This window comes from Hemitrygon akajei, chromosome 20 (assembly GCF_048418815.1).
Source record: "Hemitrygon akajei chromosome 20, sHemAka1.3, whole genome shotgun sequence".
In the NCBI taxonomy this organism is placed as follows: domain Eukaryota; kingdom Metazoa; phylum Chordata; class Chondrichthyes; order Myliobatiformes; family Dasyatidae; genus Hemitrygon; species Hemitrygon akajei.
The window spans coordinates 17,676,902-17,691,525 of NC_133143.1; the positions used below are offsets into that span (position 1 = coordinate 17,676,902).

Genomic DNA, 14,624 nt, shown 5'->3' on the forward strand with positions numbered 1-14,624 from the left:
TATTGAAGTATATACACAACACTCCCTTCTTAGCAAAAACTCCAACTCAGTAGAGAATGCATCTCAATTGTATATGTACACAGTATACTATATAATGTATCTGTTATATACAGACATCCACATCATAGTAAATTTTTATATTGACTCATTCAGGTCTAAAGATTTAATCAATGTGGAGAATTTCTTACTCTTGTAGGATTACATCTTTTCTGACAAGGGGAATCATCTGCTTGGCAGATGAGACTCGTGGCTGTGAAACAATCTCAGGTTCTGGGGCCTCCTCCATGGTGGCTGTAGGAGTTGAACACTGCAAGAAGCATTTCTGACAGCTCTGGACACTCTTCTTCTCCTGTTCTCAGCTTCTCCTAGTTTGTGCATCTTGATCTTGAGAAGGCACATTTAGTTCACTGGTGTATTCTCTTATTAATCCCCTTTGCGATCTGATCTCTCCTCTTGGTTTCTTTATCCTCAGCATCATCTGATGAATCCTCTGTTTTCATATCTTCATTGACTCCTTTCTTTTTGGCCCTCTTTTCACCCAGCTGGGCTTTGGTCTTCATATCTACTTTTACAAGCTGTTCATCTTCCACTTGAAAATCATGCAATAACTTTGATGCAAGCAGAACAGATTCTGGTTCTTTATACTCACAAAAGCTGAATGCTTGCAACTTTCCTGAAGCTCTTGGAACTCTCTTCTTACTTAACTAAACCACATTTTGAAAGTAACGTATTGATAAGCATTCAACTTTCTGAGAAACTTTCTCAGATATGTTGCCTACAAAAACTGTTGTAGGCAGACCACTGCTTTCGTCACCTTCATGATTCCTCTGAGCAGCATGATCCTTCCTTGGCCCAATATGCTTTCCAACGAGAGGCACAGAGGTTGGCACTGACACCTGTGTGTCCTCTGTTGGGGAACAGTTTGTGATGTACAGCATGAAGACAGTTGTGGCATTATCCAGTACCTTTCTTAATTCACATTCAGATGGCTTCATTGCAGGGAATGTGGCATGCACATTGTGGATGGATCTCCAATCAAATTTTAGTTGTCTCAGCTAATCACGTCCCCACAATGCTGGCCCTCATGTTTTTACCACGTACAAGCCTAATGTTGGTTTCTGGAGTTATATATTCTCCAGTATAAGTTCTTAGTTGGTTATCTGCCAGCTTCAGTTTGGTATCTTTGAAATGCCGTTCAAACTCATTTTATGGAATGACTGAAACAGCTAAGCCTGTGTCCAATTCCATTTAAATTGATCTACCATTTACTTTTATTGTAAACCATATTGCTTGTCTATTGTTAGTTTTCACATTGTAAATCCCAAGGCTACCTAGTCCTGTGTCAATCTCATCATTATCAGATATTTCATCAATAGCATGCAGATTAGTGCACTTTTTGAAACCGCAGCTTGACTTTTTAGCTTTTTCTCTTCCTGTGCAGTCCATTAAATTTTGTGTGCCCTTCATGGTCTTTGTATGTGTCCCACTTTGTTGCATTTTTGGCAAGTTTCGCCTTTAAACCTGCATTTGTTTTGTGAATGTGAGCCCGTGCCACAATGGTAACACAATTTGTTTGGCCAAACCAGTTTCTGTTTAGACTTTGCTGTTTTTGCTCACGCTCTCTTTCATTCCTGACTACAACTCAATTATGTCTCTGTCTGCTGTTTCCATTGATATAACTATTTAAATCTGAGCTGTGTTTCAGTTAGGAGCCATTTTTGAATGCTTTCTTGTAAAACTCCACAAATGAAACAACCTCTTGGTGTATCATTAAGCCCATTGCCGAACTGACAATGCTTAAACAATCTCTACAATTCAGCTCCATACACTGAAATAGACTCCCCTTAATTTTGATTCTGCTTAAGAAAACTAAAGCATTCTGCAATCAACAATGGTTTCAAACATATATAGAATAGTACAGCACATTACAGGCCCTTTGGCCCACAATGTAGTGCCGACCCTCAAACCCTGCCTCCCATATAACCCCCCCACCCTAAATTCCTCCATATACCTGTCTAGTAGTCTCTTACACTAGTGAAGTTTATCTGCCTCCACCACTGACTCAGGCAGTGCATTCCATGCACTAACCACTCTCTGAGTGAAAAACCTTCCTCTAATATCCCCCTTGAACTTCCCTCCCCTTAAAGCCATGCCCTCTTGCACTGAGCAGTGGTGCCCTGGGGAAGAGGCGCTGGCTATCCACTCTATCTATTCCTCTTAATATCTTGTATACCTCTATCAAGTCTCCCCTCATCTTCTTTCTCTCCAAAGAGTAAAGCCCTAGCTCCTAAACCAGGCAGCATCCTGGTAAATCTCCTGTGTACCCTTTCCAATGCTCCCACATCCTTCCTATAGTGAGGTGACCAGAACTGGACACAGTACTCCAAGTGTGGCCTAACCAGAGTTTTATAGAGCTGCATCATTACATCGCGACTCTTAAACTCTATCCCTCGACTTATGAAAGCTAACACCCCATAAGCTTTCTTAACTACCCTATCTACCTCTGAGGCAACTTTCAGGGATCTGTGGACATGTACCCCCAGATCCCTCTGATCCTCCACACTACCAGTATCCTGCCATTTACTTTGTACTCTGCCTTGGAGTTTGTCCTTCCAAAGTGTACCACCTCACACTTCTCCGGGTTGAACTCCATCTGCCACTTCTCAGCCCACTTCTGCATCCTATCAATGTCTCTCTGTAATCTTGGACAATCCTCTACACTATCTACAACACCACCAACCTTTGTGTTGTCTGCAAACTTGCCAACCCACCCTTCTACCCCCACATCCAGGTCGTTAATAAAAATCACAAAAAGTAGAGGTCCCAGAACAGATCCTTGTGGGACACCACTAGTCACAACCCTCCAATCTGAATGTACTCCCTCCACCACGACCCTCTGCCTTCTGCAGGCAAGCCAATTCTGAATCCACCTGGCCAAACTTCCCTGGATCCCATGCCTTCTGACTTTCTGAATAAGCCTACCATGTGGAACCTTGTCAAATACCTTACTAAAATCCATGTAGATCACATCCACTGCACTACCCTCAAAGAAAAACACTCCCATGCCTGGTCACCTCCTTAAAGAACTCTATCAGACTTGTTAGACATAATCTGCCCTTCACAAAGCCATGCTGACTGTCCCTGATCAGACCATGATTCTCTAAATGCCCATAGATCCTGTGTCTAAGAATCTTTTCCAACAGCTTTCTCACCACAGACGTAAGGCTCACTGGTCTATAATTACCCGGATTCTAAATGATTCTAAATGTTCCTGCATTACTTTGACAATATCACCAAAGCTCATTTCTGCTTGTTTGGTTGAAGCAGACAAATTTTGAAGCAAACTGTATTTCTTTTCACCCAATCCACACAGCAAAATTGGTACTTGTTTCTCATTGGCTATTTCATTTGCTTCAAAATACTGTTCAATTTGCTCAGTTTATAAAATCCAGTTATCCTTTTGTATAATCAAACATGCCATTGAACTCATGAATACTACCTCACTTTTTAAATTATTTCTGTTTTGGCACTATTTTTAATTTAACTTTTATATACATACTTACTGTAATTCATTTATTATTTTTCTACATTTATCATGTACTACTGCTGCTAAGTTAACAAATTTTATGACATATGCCAGTGGTATTAAACCTGATTCTGATACAGATCTTTCCAATGTAGCCAGCCATTTCTACTGTCTTTTTAAGATTATTATCACCCAGTACTCACTCTTTATGAACCCATGAATTCTTCTGTTTTCTGACTTTATTTAGAAAAACTTGATCGTGTCTTTCTTTCCAAAGAACGTATGCTGTGCTGCTTTATGTTTAAAATGCGACTGTCTCTTGCTGTGTTTTTTTTCCCAGTTTGAATTTCTTGCTGTACTTCAGCAGGCCAGTAGCTAGCTCAGGTTTGTTTTAAAAATACCTCGTCACCACTGTTACGTTTTGTAACTTCAAAACATTAAATTAATTCAAAGGAAGTCATGGGAGACCAAGAAAGTGGGTCTCATTTCATGGCAGCATGATGACGTATGCAATTCATGCATTTATACATATAAATCAAAATAAATTTTTTAAACAAACAAGAATGCTTAATTAAGAAATATATATACACAAGATTACTCAAATATTATTGAAATATTAAATACACAGCAGTGCCTTCTAATCCAGGCAGCATCCTGGTAACCTCTTCTGCACCCTCTCCAAAGCGTCAACGTCCTTCCTATAGTGGGATGACCAGAACTGTATGCAATACTCCAGTTGTGGCTGAACTAGAGTTTTATAAAGCTGCAACATAACTTGCTGACTTTTGAACTCAATGCCTCAACTAATAAATGCAAGAATGCAGTATGATGGACTTAGCCACTCTATCAACCTGTGTAGCCACTTTCAGGGAGATATGAACTTGGACCCCAAGATTCCTCTGCTCCTCAATACTGTTAAGGGTCTTGCCCTTATATTTTTGTAAATATCTCTTCATATTTGATCTGCAAACATGCAACACTTCTCATCTCAATGTGCACTGATCCCTGTGGGATACCACTAATCACAGACTTCCCACTAGAATAAGTTCCTTCAACCACCACCTTCTGTCTTCTAAAAGCGAGTCAGTTTTGAATCCAAACAGCCAATTCACCATTAATCCCATGCATCTTAATCTTCTGGATGAGACTCCAATGAGAATGCTGGCTCTTCCTAATTATGCCATGGTTTTCCAAATGCTCATGAATCCTATCCCTAAGAATTCTGTCCCAGTAACTTCCCTACCACGTATGTGAGACTCACCAGTCCTCTGGGGCCTTGCCTGCGGCTAGCAAGAACACAAAAATATTGGTTAAGACCCCAGCAATCTCTTCACTTGCCTCTCTCAGTAACCTGGGCTATATCCCATCAGGCCCAGGGGAATTAATCCACCTTAATGCTTTTTAAGAGATCCAGCATTATCGTCTCCTTTATTTTAAAATGCTCTAGCACATTAATACTCTCAGCACGGATCTCCCTGTAGTCCACATCCTTGTCCTTGGTAATTACTAATGTGAGGTACCCATTAAAGGCCTCACTCATGTCCTTCACATTCAAGCAAATGTTCTCCCCTTTATCCTTGTGGTGTTCCACCCTAGTTATCCTCTTGCTTCTGAGGTTTAGAATGCTTTGGGATTCTCTTTAATCCTACCTGGCAAGGATTTTTTGTGGTCCCTCCTGACTTTCCTACTTCCCTTTTTCTGATTTCTTTATAATCCTCCAGAGTTCTGTTTGATTCTAACTTCCTAAGCTTTACATATTTTAATTTTTCTTCTTGACTAAATTCATTACCTCCCTCAACATCCAAGGTTCTCTTACCTTGCCATCCTTGTCCTTCTGACTGGAAATAACTCTCCTGAACATTCTGAGCATTTGGTCATTAAACACCCTCCACAGGTTGGATGTGGACTTGCCCCAAAATAGCTGTTCTCAATTAAATCTCCCTAGTTCCTGCCTAATGCTCTGGTAATTTGGTCACCTTAGTCAGCATGGACAGTTTGAGCCGAAAGGCCTGTTTCCAAGTTGTATGGCTTTATGACTCTTATGACTCATCCTGACATAGCTGAGTATTTTTCATGAAATGATTGAATGAAACTGCTTAGTTCGGTTTACATTCAGAATGATGGGGTTTAAATGTTCCTGCATTGTTAAGCTCATAATCCATCACAAATTCATGATTGCAATTGTTTTATCAATTACTCCCATAATTTTTCCAGTGTTTATGTATTTGAGTTCAGAGGAGTGTAGAGAAACCAGCATTGGAACATTTTTCATAGTTTGTAATCTGCAGGTTACTGATAGCACTTCCCTTCCTGTAAGAAGTTGTGTGATGACTTCATCTGATTATTTTCTCTTCAAATTGTGGAAATTCTTATCAAATACTCTGGCTTCTGTTGGAGAAAATGCAACATGATAGACCTGAAATGGACACTTAAAGTATTTGGAGAAAGAGGCTATATATTTGAAGATTAGATTTTTTAGATGTTTGTGATGCATATGTAGAAATAGTTTCAAGTTTTATAAGCTAATAAAATTTCTGCTGTGATACTATTCTGCTATAAATCTTAGTATGTTTCTGAAACTTTTTAAGTTCAATTTAGTTTTTTATCCCCCCCAAAATGAACCAGGTTGTGTATCATTCTCTTTAGTACAATACTAAATATTCCATTATGGAAATCTCTCACGCACACTTGACAATACTTGAGCCTCTGTGTCTGGTTTATTTTTACTGAACTTCCAAAGGCAATGTGTGGGGAGGGAGATGAGAGGGAGTGTTCTGAACATGCAAAGTTGATGGATGGTAAGTTCATTAGGTGAATACAGAGTTAAAAAATAATGATCAGAAAGTTATCCTGATGAATAGAAAGCTAAACTGATGAACAAAAAGTTAAATTGATGGCCAAGAAGTTAAATTATTGGGTGGCAAGTTTAACTACACTATTGCATTTGTGTTACTTGCTGCAACGTTGCATTCAATAGCTGTCTCAACCCTTCCCCATCCCACTGGCATTTCTGACTACTTTCCATTAAAGTTTGAGTCAAGGTAATGCTGTATACTGAACAGAATTAATGTCTGCGCTCAGAAACACTACTTTGGGTTGTTGCTGCTGGGTATAAAAATTGTGTGGAAAGTGAGGTAATAGATCCATTCCTGAACACTTGAAATGAGGAATTAACAGGAAGGATAGAAGATGAACTGTCTTGCTAGAAAGTGACTTTGGGCTGAAGCCGAGGTTCAAAAAATCATATCAGAAAGGAATCTCTGGATGCTATGCTGCACTGTGGAAAAAGGTCAAGATGTACTTTATTAGTTTTCCAACATCATATATAGTGGGGGACTGTTTCAGTTCAGTCGTCTAACTTCTTTCAAAGCAATGAAAAGTTACTGAACATGGGGATCTGAGACCCCTTCTAAGTGACATTTACCCTGAAGTTAAGAATCTGACATCACTGCACCAAGCCCATCCATGTCACTGAAAGGCGAAAAAGCTATGAAGAGGTGAATAGTTCAGCTGCTGATGTATGCTTTGAAATTGTTGATGTAAAGAAATAATTTTATTTGTAAAATAGATTTGAATCATTTTTGCAATTATTTGTCACTGCTTTGAATTTGAAATTCCTATTTTCTTTCACTGTGCATCATAACTCAAAGCTCTTTATAGTTTTTATGTAATGGCCAGTAAGGGAGCAATAACCCAAAAAAGGTTTGGGAACCCTTGCACTAAAGAATAAACCCTTGAACTCTTGATCTTCCTATCTGCCTCATTGTGACTCTTACACTTTATTTGTTTCTCTGAGCTGCTCTTTCTCAGTAACACTATTTTCTGCCTTCTGTTTCCTACAGAACTGTCAGAATCATCACATCCTAGCTGAACCTCTCTGTTGAACAAATTCTTCAAAGGCTTGGTGTCCTTAGGCTGCCATCATTGAGGTATGTGACATTCTGTGGGGAGATTTTCAACATTACGACACCTCATCTAGCTGAAGGTCACTTTGATTCTCAAGCAGTCAGTATCTTTCCAAGCAGCTGCAGTAGATCTCAGCCTGCTGTTCCTGCTCTGTCAGGGATCACCCAGCCACTATACTCTCATAGAGATTATTTTAATAACTTTTATTTCCTAGCGGAACAGGTGACACCTTGTGTACTGGAATCAGAATCAGGTTTAATATTACCAGTGTATGCTGTGAAATTTGTTGTTTTGTGGCAGCAGTACATTACAAATTTGTAATTTGCAAATTTGAATATTGTTGGCTTTCCATGAGAATAGACAGGCATTGGTTCCGCTTCTGTTGGGGCTTCCTTTATTCCAAACTTTTTTTATGAACAGGAAAGGTTACACTCCCTCATACATGAGAAGAACTTCCTCTTCATGAATATTTTTGGAAGCAGACACAGATCTTCATCGATTGGGCCGTTTTTTATTCTCATGAATGGCGGCCATGGAGTGTGTTACTGGCTGGCTGTCACAGTGAATGCGGCTACTGCACAATGAAGTTGGCAGCTGAATCATCAGGAAACCATGCACGTCCTGATTCAAATAGGGCTTTAGCCAAACCTGTAATTTTTGCAGAGAGCACATTGGAGCCTTGGTATTAAATGCAGCCCTTTTTCCCATGTTAAAAATAGGCACAGTTGAATTTCTGCGTAAGTCTTCTGACATTAAACATGCCTCACTGTGCACAGAGGTGAACCTTGAGCAATTGCACACTCGCAAACACTATGGGTGTAGAAGATATTCAGTGGGCAACATTCACAGCCATTTTGGTTATACTGTGACCTCAGCTACCAGCATAATTGCTGCATTCATTAGTGTCGGTTTCTGACACTTCAGTGATGTGGTTTATTGTGACAGCTCCAATTTGAGGCCAGCATATTTGCAAGACACACTAGTATCAAGCCTGATGAGCTGGTAATCATTCACATATCAGTGTGTCCAAAACTTGTAACATCGTCTCCTTGCTGATAACATAAAAATGCAAAAATTAGACATGAAAGTAAAATTATGGTAGGTAAGTTGTGATTTGCAGATCTCTTTCACAATAAAATTTTAGGCCATGACAACAATTCACAATAGTTGATAGCTTTTAATATCAATAGCCTTTATTATCTGAATCTGCGACAATCTCTAGTATCAGTGAAACTTCTTGTTTCAGAGAAATGTATATTTTGTTAATTTTGAGGTTAGAAGTTAGTTAGGTCAGCTTAAGATCTGGGCTTCACATGTCTTTGGATCATGTCACTGGTATGTGGTGTGTTTATTGAGCACATTCTGGATATTACTAAGATCTTCAATGGTTCCCCTCCATTTCAAACCTTCTGACCCCACCCAATCCTGCCTCCAAACCCCAACCCATCCTTTTCGCGGAACAGCTCAGTATCTTTGTTTTCTCAGCTCTGCTTTAAGGTCATCCACTCAAATCCGTTTCCCCCAGTGCTAAATGCAGCCTGCTTTTTTCTCAGTCCATGTTCCAAAGTCCTCCACTGGAGCCAAGAAGTGGGACAGAAAGTGAAAAGCTTGGTCAGAGAAGCTAGTTTTAATATTGTTAAAGGAAGTGAGAGAGGGTAGAAAGATTTAGCATGAGAACTCCAGAGGTTAGAACCTTGATAGCTGAAGGGTGGCGGAATTAGTCAGGGACTAGAGAGTAAGGAGTGTAGATATTTTGGAGATACAAAGACTTGAAGGAGGTTTTGAGATCATAAAGAGGCAGGGGTCGGGATTCTGGTGGGATTTGGAAAAGGTTTGGATACCGAGCATAAAAATTTTAAATTGTGAGAGTATTGATTTAACTGGGAACCTGTGATGAGTGGGACTCAGTGTGAGTTAGAAATAAGACTGCAAAGTTTTGGACAACCTTGGATTTATGCATGATGGCTGGGATGAAGCCAACTAAGACAGTGTTGGAATAATCAAGGGAAAAGTTAACAAGTATTTGGAGAGAGTTTTTAAAGTGCCGAGTTTAAGCAATGTTAAGGTGGAAATGGGCACTTGGTGATATAATGAAGGAGCAAAAATGTTGTCTGACATCGGATCTGTGAAGAGTCTGGTTCAGCTTCAGACTGTTGCCAGGAAGGATGGATGGAGCTAGTGAGTGGGCAATGAATTTATGGGGGATCTAATGGCCATTGTGGGTGGTTGCAACATTGAGTAAAATAGCATTCAGAAATTGAGATGATCTTGGGGCAGGTCTCCAGCAACTTCTGTTTTTTTTAAAGTTTGTGTTTTCTTGAGTTTGGCAGTTTGTGTGAAGGCCACTAATGTTATGAGTAACCCTTATGAAATTCAACAGCAAATTATGAGCAATAAGTTAAAAGGCAGCTGCATCAAATGGTGAAAGTTCAGGCATTTCAAGAAGCGGTTAAATGTCCACAAAAAATGCATAAACATTCAATTGTTTATCTGGTCTTGGGACAGATCCTGGGCCTACCTCCATTTTCAGATATCACATTGTACTTCTTGAACATGTGAAGCAGAAAAATAATGCTGAGCAAAATAACCTTACTACTATTTTGCATTAAATTGCTCTGCTGTATTGGTTCACATCCTGCAAAAAACATTTCTGGTTTCAAAACAGGCATTTCAACAAGCTCAGGGATTTCCCCAAAGCCATTCCTTGACCACATTTTTGATATTGACATTCTGCAGTTTGATTATATCTTTTCTGAGTAAGTTCAGAAATAATTGGTTTTATCACTACTCAGATCTGGGATATAAGCGCTGCCAGCAACCAGAGCTCAGTATATCTTCTCAAGGGCAATTAGGGAAGGCCAATAATTGTTTGGTTTGGTCATTGACAACACATCCTGTTAATGAATAGGGGAAAAGGCAACATATAGTCCCAATACCATAGGCAAACGGAGCGATATGTTGAATCTCCCTGCCATAGAGATATTATGACTGTACATCACACTACTGCAAATACTTGTAGGTGCCTGGATTAATTTATGCACATAATTAATAACCAACTGTATTGTTGTTATTTTTTCTGCTCTTTAAATAAGACTGATTTCTGACTAAATTGATTCTCTTGGCTATGAGGATTAATGCTTACCAAACTCCAATGTGGTCAATAATTATTGTGATTTTAAAAAGTGATTACCTCAGATGTCTTTGAGAAGGTGATGGCTCCACCTTGAACTAGGGTCCCCTCTGTGGTAATGGAATTCCCACCATACTGGGTCCAGGATTTTGACCATGCCACAATAAAGGACCAACTCTGCCATGGATGGTCCCAAGTCCGGCTGCAAAAGCAGGAGGGTTGGGGCCATGGGGTTAGCAATTTCATCCTGTAAAAGCCCAATGCTGTAGAAACGCCAACATAATCCCCAAAGATGTCATCCCTGGAAGAGGAAGGATCCTTGCCTAGAAGATGTATGAAGTTGTGTGGTGAAAGTGGAAGTCTGATTCAGCTTCTAACGGCCCAGGACAGTGGACTCTGGCGAGCTGCTGTTGGAGGCCTATGCCGAGTAAGGGCAATAGGCCAAAGAAAAAGACAATAAAGGACCAGATTATAAGCATCCAGATGTTTCCCAAACACCAGTTACTCTTGTTCTTTCAGTGGACATGAGGAGAAAAACTCATGACCTGTTCTAAATATTTTTGTGGATGGCAACAATCTATTAATAATTGTGGAGTAGAATACATGTTTATGGTGATTGATTGTGCTTGAACTGAGCAGCTGTTGTATCCAGACAACAAGCATCTTCCACTATTGGACCTATCTTCATCCAGGCAAGTGGAAAGGACACAATAGTCTACTGGAACAGATAGCTCAGTTCAGTAACCCTTTCCTGTCTAGGATATTGCCTCACTAATACTTTAAGGATGGGAATGTAGTGTATTTTTAGTTATGTTTTGCATATTGTAAAATGACAGCCCAGATCTTAGTCTAACCTGTTTAGCAGGAAGGATCTGCACACTTTCTGTGGAACATCCAGAGAGTAAATTCAGACAATGCGTAAACATGTATGCAACCTGATCCTTCAGTGTTCCTGCTGAGCACATAGGGTCAATAGTGGTGCTCTGAGAGTATGCGACGTCACAACAGGAAGCTGAACCAACACTAAACTGGAATGTATCACAGTGTAGTAATTCAGCTTTCTAATATTATTTGCTTTATTATGCTTTCTTCTTGATGCAGAAAATTTTAAATTTTGAATTGTGAGTTACTAGATTTTCCACCTTGACAACACCCTTGATTTTCTGAATGACTTTAATAGTGTACACGGCAACATCCTCACTACAGCCCTGTGCAATTTTTCCATGGTGTACTGTACTTGAGACTACTTTAACTGGCCATCACAACAATGGGATTTCCAACAGTACAACATCCCACCAGCCCTGCACTGGATTTCCTACTCAGGTTCTGCACTGAAGTCCCTGCAGTAGAATTTGAGGCCATGCCATTATAAAAATGAAAGCCCTCAAATTTATGGCAATTTCTATTTATTGGTTAAATCATCAAAAGTTGCCAACATCAACTCCCAGTAAAGCTGGGGTTTGTCTTGTTTTCAAATACCTCCTTTTCCTTGCCCCTCCCAATATTTGTCATCTACTGAAGCCTTGTAATCCTCTGAGATACTTGCTGATTTTGTGCTCAACTCTGAGTATAACCACTGCACTTTAGGTAATTGTGCTTTCAGATTCCCTAGCAACATGAGAATCCTCACAATGTCTTTTGGCTTTGCTTCCTCTGTTTCCTTACTTGAGATATCCCTTAAATGTTGACATATATATTCCTCCTTGACTGAGGTTTTGCTGATCTGCCTTGATACTCGCCTTACACCTTGGTATTAGTTTTCCTTTGCTCTCTGAAGTGAGTTGAGATATTTTTTGGTATGAAACACACAATGTAATTAGCAGTAGTTATTGCTGGGTTCGGCTCAGGCTTTTGCCCTTAGTATCTTAGGTTTTAATCATGCCGATCACTGAGTTGAATGCCTCAATGGTAAAGTAGCAGTTAGTGTAACACTGTTACAGTGACAGCAATTTCCAATTGCAGGAATTCCTTGTGCAGGAAGGCACAGAGTCGACTGTACTTCCTTAGAAGGTTGGCGTCATTCAATGTCTGTAGTGAGATGCTGAAGATGTTCTATAGGTCAGTTGTGGAGAGAGCCCTCTTCTTTGTGGTGGCGTGTTGGGGAGGAAGCATTAAGAAGAGGGACGCCTCACGTCTTAATAAGCTGGTAAGGAAGGCGGGCTCTGTCGTGGGCAAAGTACTGGAGAGTTTAACATCGGTAGCTGAGCGAAGGGCGCTGAGTAGGCTACGGTCAATTATGGAAAACTCTGAACATCCTCTACATAGCACCATCCAGAGACAGAGAAGCAGTTTCAGCGACAGGTTACTATCGATGCAATGCTCCTCAGACAGGATGAAGAGGTCAATTCTCCCCAATGCCATTAGGCTTTACAATTCAACCGCCAGGACTTAAGAACTTTTTAAAAGCTATTATTAATGCTTTTTGAGATAGTGATTTAGATGCATATCATATTTTTTTACTGAGTTAAGTATTGTATGTAATTAGTTTTGCTACAACAAGTGTATGGGACATTGGAAAAAAAGTTGAATTTCCCCATGGGGATGAATAAAGTATCTATCTATCTATCTATCTATCTATCAATTGGTGTTCAATTCTCACTGCTGCCTGTATGATCTCCCCGTGATCTCGTGGGTGCTTCAATGTCCTCCCACATCCCAAGGTTAGGGTTAGTAAGTAGTGGGCATGCTACGTTGGCGCTGGAAGCACGATGACAGTTGCAGGCTGTCCAGCACAATCCTCGCTGATTTAGTTTGATGCAAACCGGGCATTTCTCTGTATGTTTGGATGTACATGTAACAAATAAAGCTAATCTTTAATCTTTTAATCTTTAAGCTTTAATCCCATTCACATGGTGGTACAGAGTGAGCTCTATTTAAAGGCTGCACCACCAAGCATTTCCACTTAGTGAAGCTGCAGGATAGTGCTGTTCCTAAAGTTGGACTTAAGCCTTGTAGGGGTAGAGTAGAGAGTGTTTACTCTCTATCTAGATGTGATAAATTAGGACTTAAGTGTTTAATGCTGACATTGGATGCCAGAACCATTTTAAACTTCAGCACTGACATCCTTCATACCAATCAGAAAAAAATCAAAATCCCTTCCCTTCAACTTCCCTGCTGCTGCCTGTAAGGAGTCTGCATATTCTTCCAGTGACCTCGTGGGTTTCCTCCAGGTGCTCTGGTTCACTTTTACTGTCTAAAGACAGACCGGTTGGTAAGATAATTGGTCATTGTAAGTTGTCCCGTGATTAGGCTAGGGTTCAATTCGGGGATTGCTTGGTGGCATGGCTGGAAGGGCTGTATCTCAAGAAATCAATAAATAAACATCAAAATAGGTAAGTGAACTGCAGGCTTAAAACTCAAAGAGAGCAAAACTGTGACTATAAGTTCCTTAAATGGACAGGAGATATGATGAACAATAACTTTCATGCAATTCTTTATTTAGAAAACAAAGGCAAATTTCAGTTCTACCTTAGATCTGTTAAGAATATCGATGGGTAAATGTGTTGTCAGTTACACACTACACTCATACAAGAGCATCACCTGCTGGCCTATTCTGCTTGGTATATTGAGTACCATCGATTGAGCTAATTTCCTTAGATGCACAGTTAACATGCTTAGAAAGATCTTTCATATTGAAGAATATCTGGCTGGAGCATGTGCTGCACTTTGTCAGAGGGTCAGTGTTTTTCAGTGAATTGCTAACCTGATGATCCCCCACAAAATGTTCCACTGCCTACAACACATAAGATCATAAGATGTAGGAGCAGAATTAGGCCATTTAGCCCATCAAGTCTAAATGAAGTCTGCTCTGCATATTTCATTGTGGCTGATCCATTTGCCCTCTCAGTCTCAATCTCCTGCCTTCCCCCCCCCCCACCTCCTGTTTCCCTTCATGCCCTGACTAATCAATAATCTATCAATCTGTGCCTTAAATATACCCAGTGACTTGACCTCCACAGCCACCAGTGATAACGAATTCCACAGATTCACTCTCTCTGGCTAAAGAAATTCCTCTTCATCTCTATTCTAAAAGGACACCCCTCTATTCAGAGGCTGGTCTTA

At 40.1% G+C, this 14,624-nt stretch overlaps 1 protein-coding gene across 11 annotated transcripts in view; it reads left to right on the forward strand.

Annotated features, from left to right (window-relative positions):
• atxn1a (ataxin 1a) overlaps positions 1 to 14,624 on the forward strand; it is a 478,304-nt gene that overhangs the window by 89,090 nt on the left and 374,590 nt on the right. For 10 of the 11 annotated variants that reach the window (XM_073023948.1, XM_073023935.1, XM_073023940.1 and 7 more), the window contains one exon: positions 7,369 to 7,455. The exons of the other annotated variant lie outside the window; for it this stretch is intronic. The gene's annotated coding sequence lies outside the window, so the exon portion shown is untranslated. The remainder of the gene's footprint in view (positions 1 to 7,368; positions 7,456 to 14,624) is intronic. 11 annotated transcript variants of the gene reach the window in all.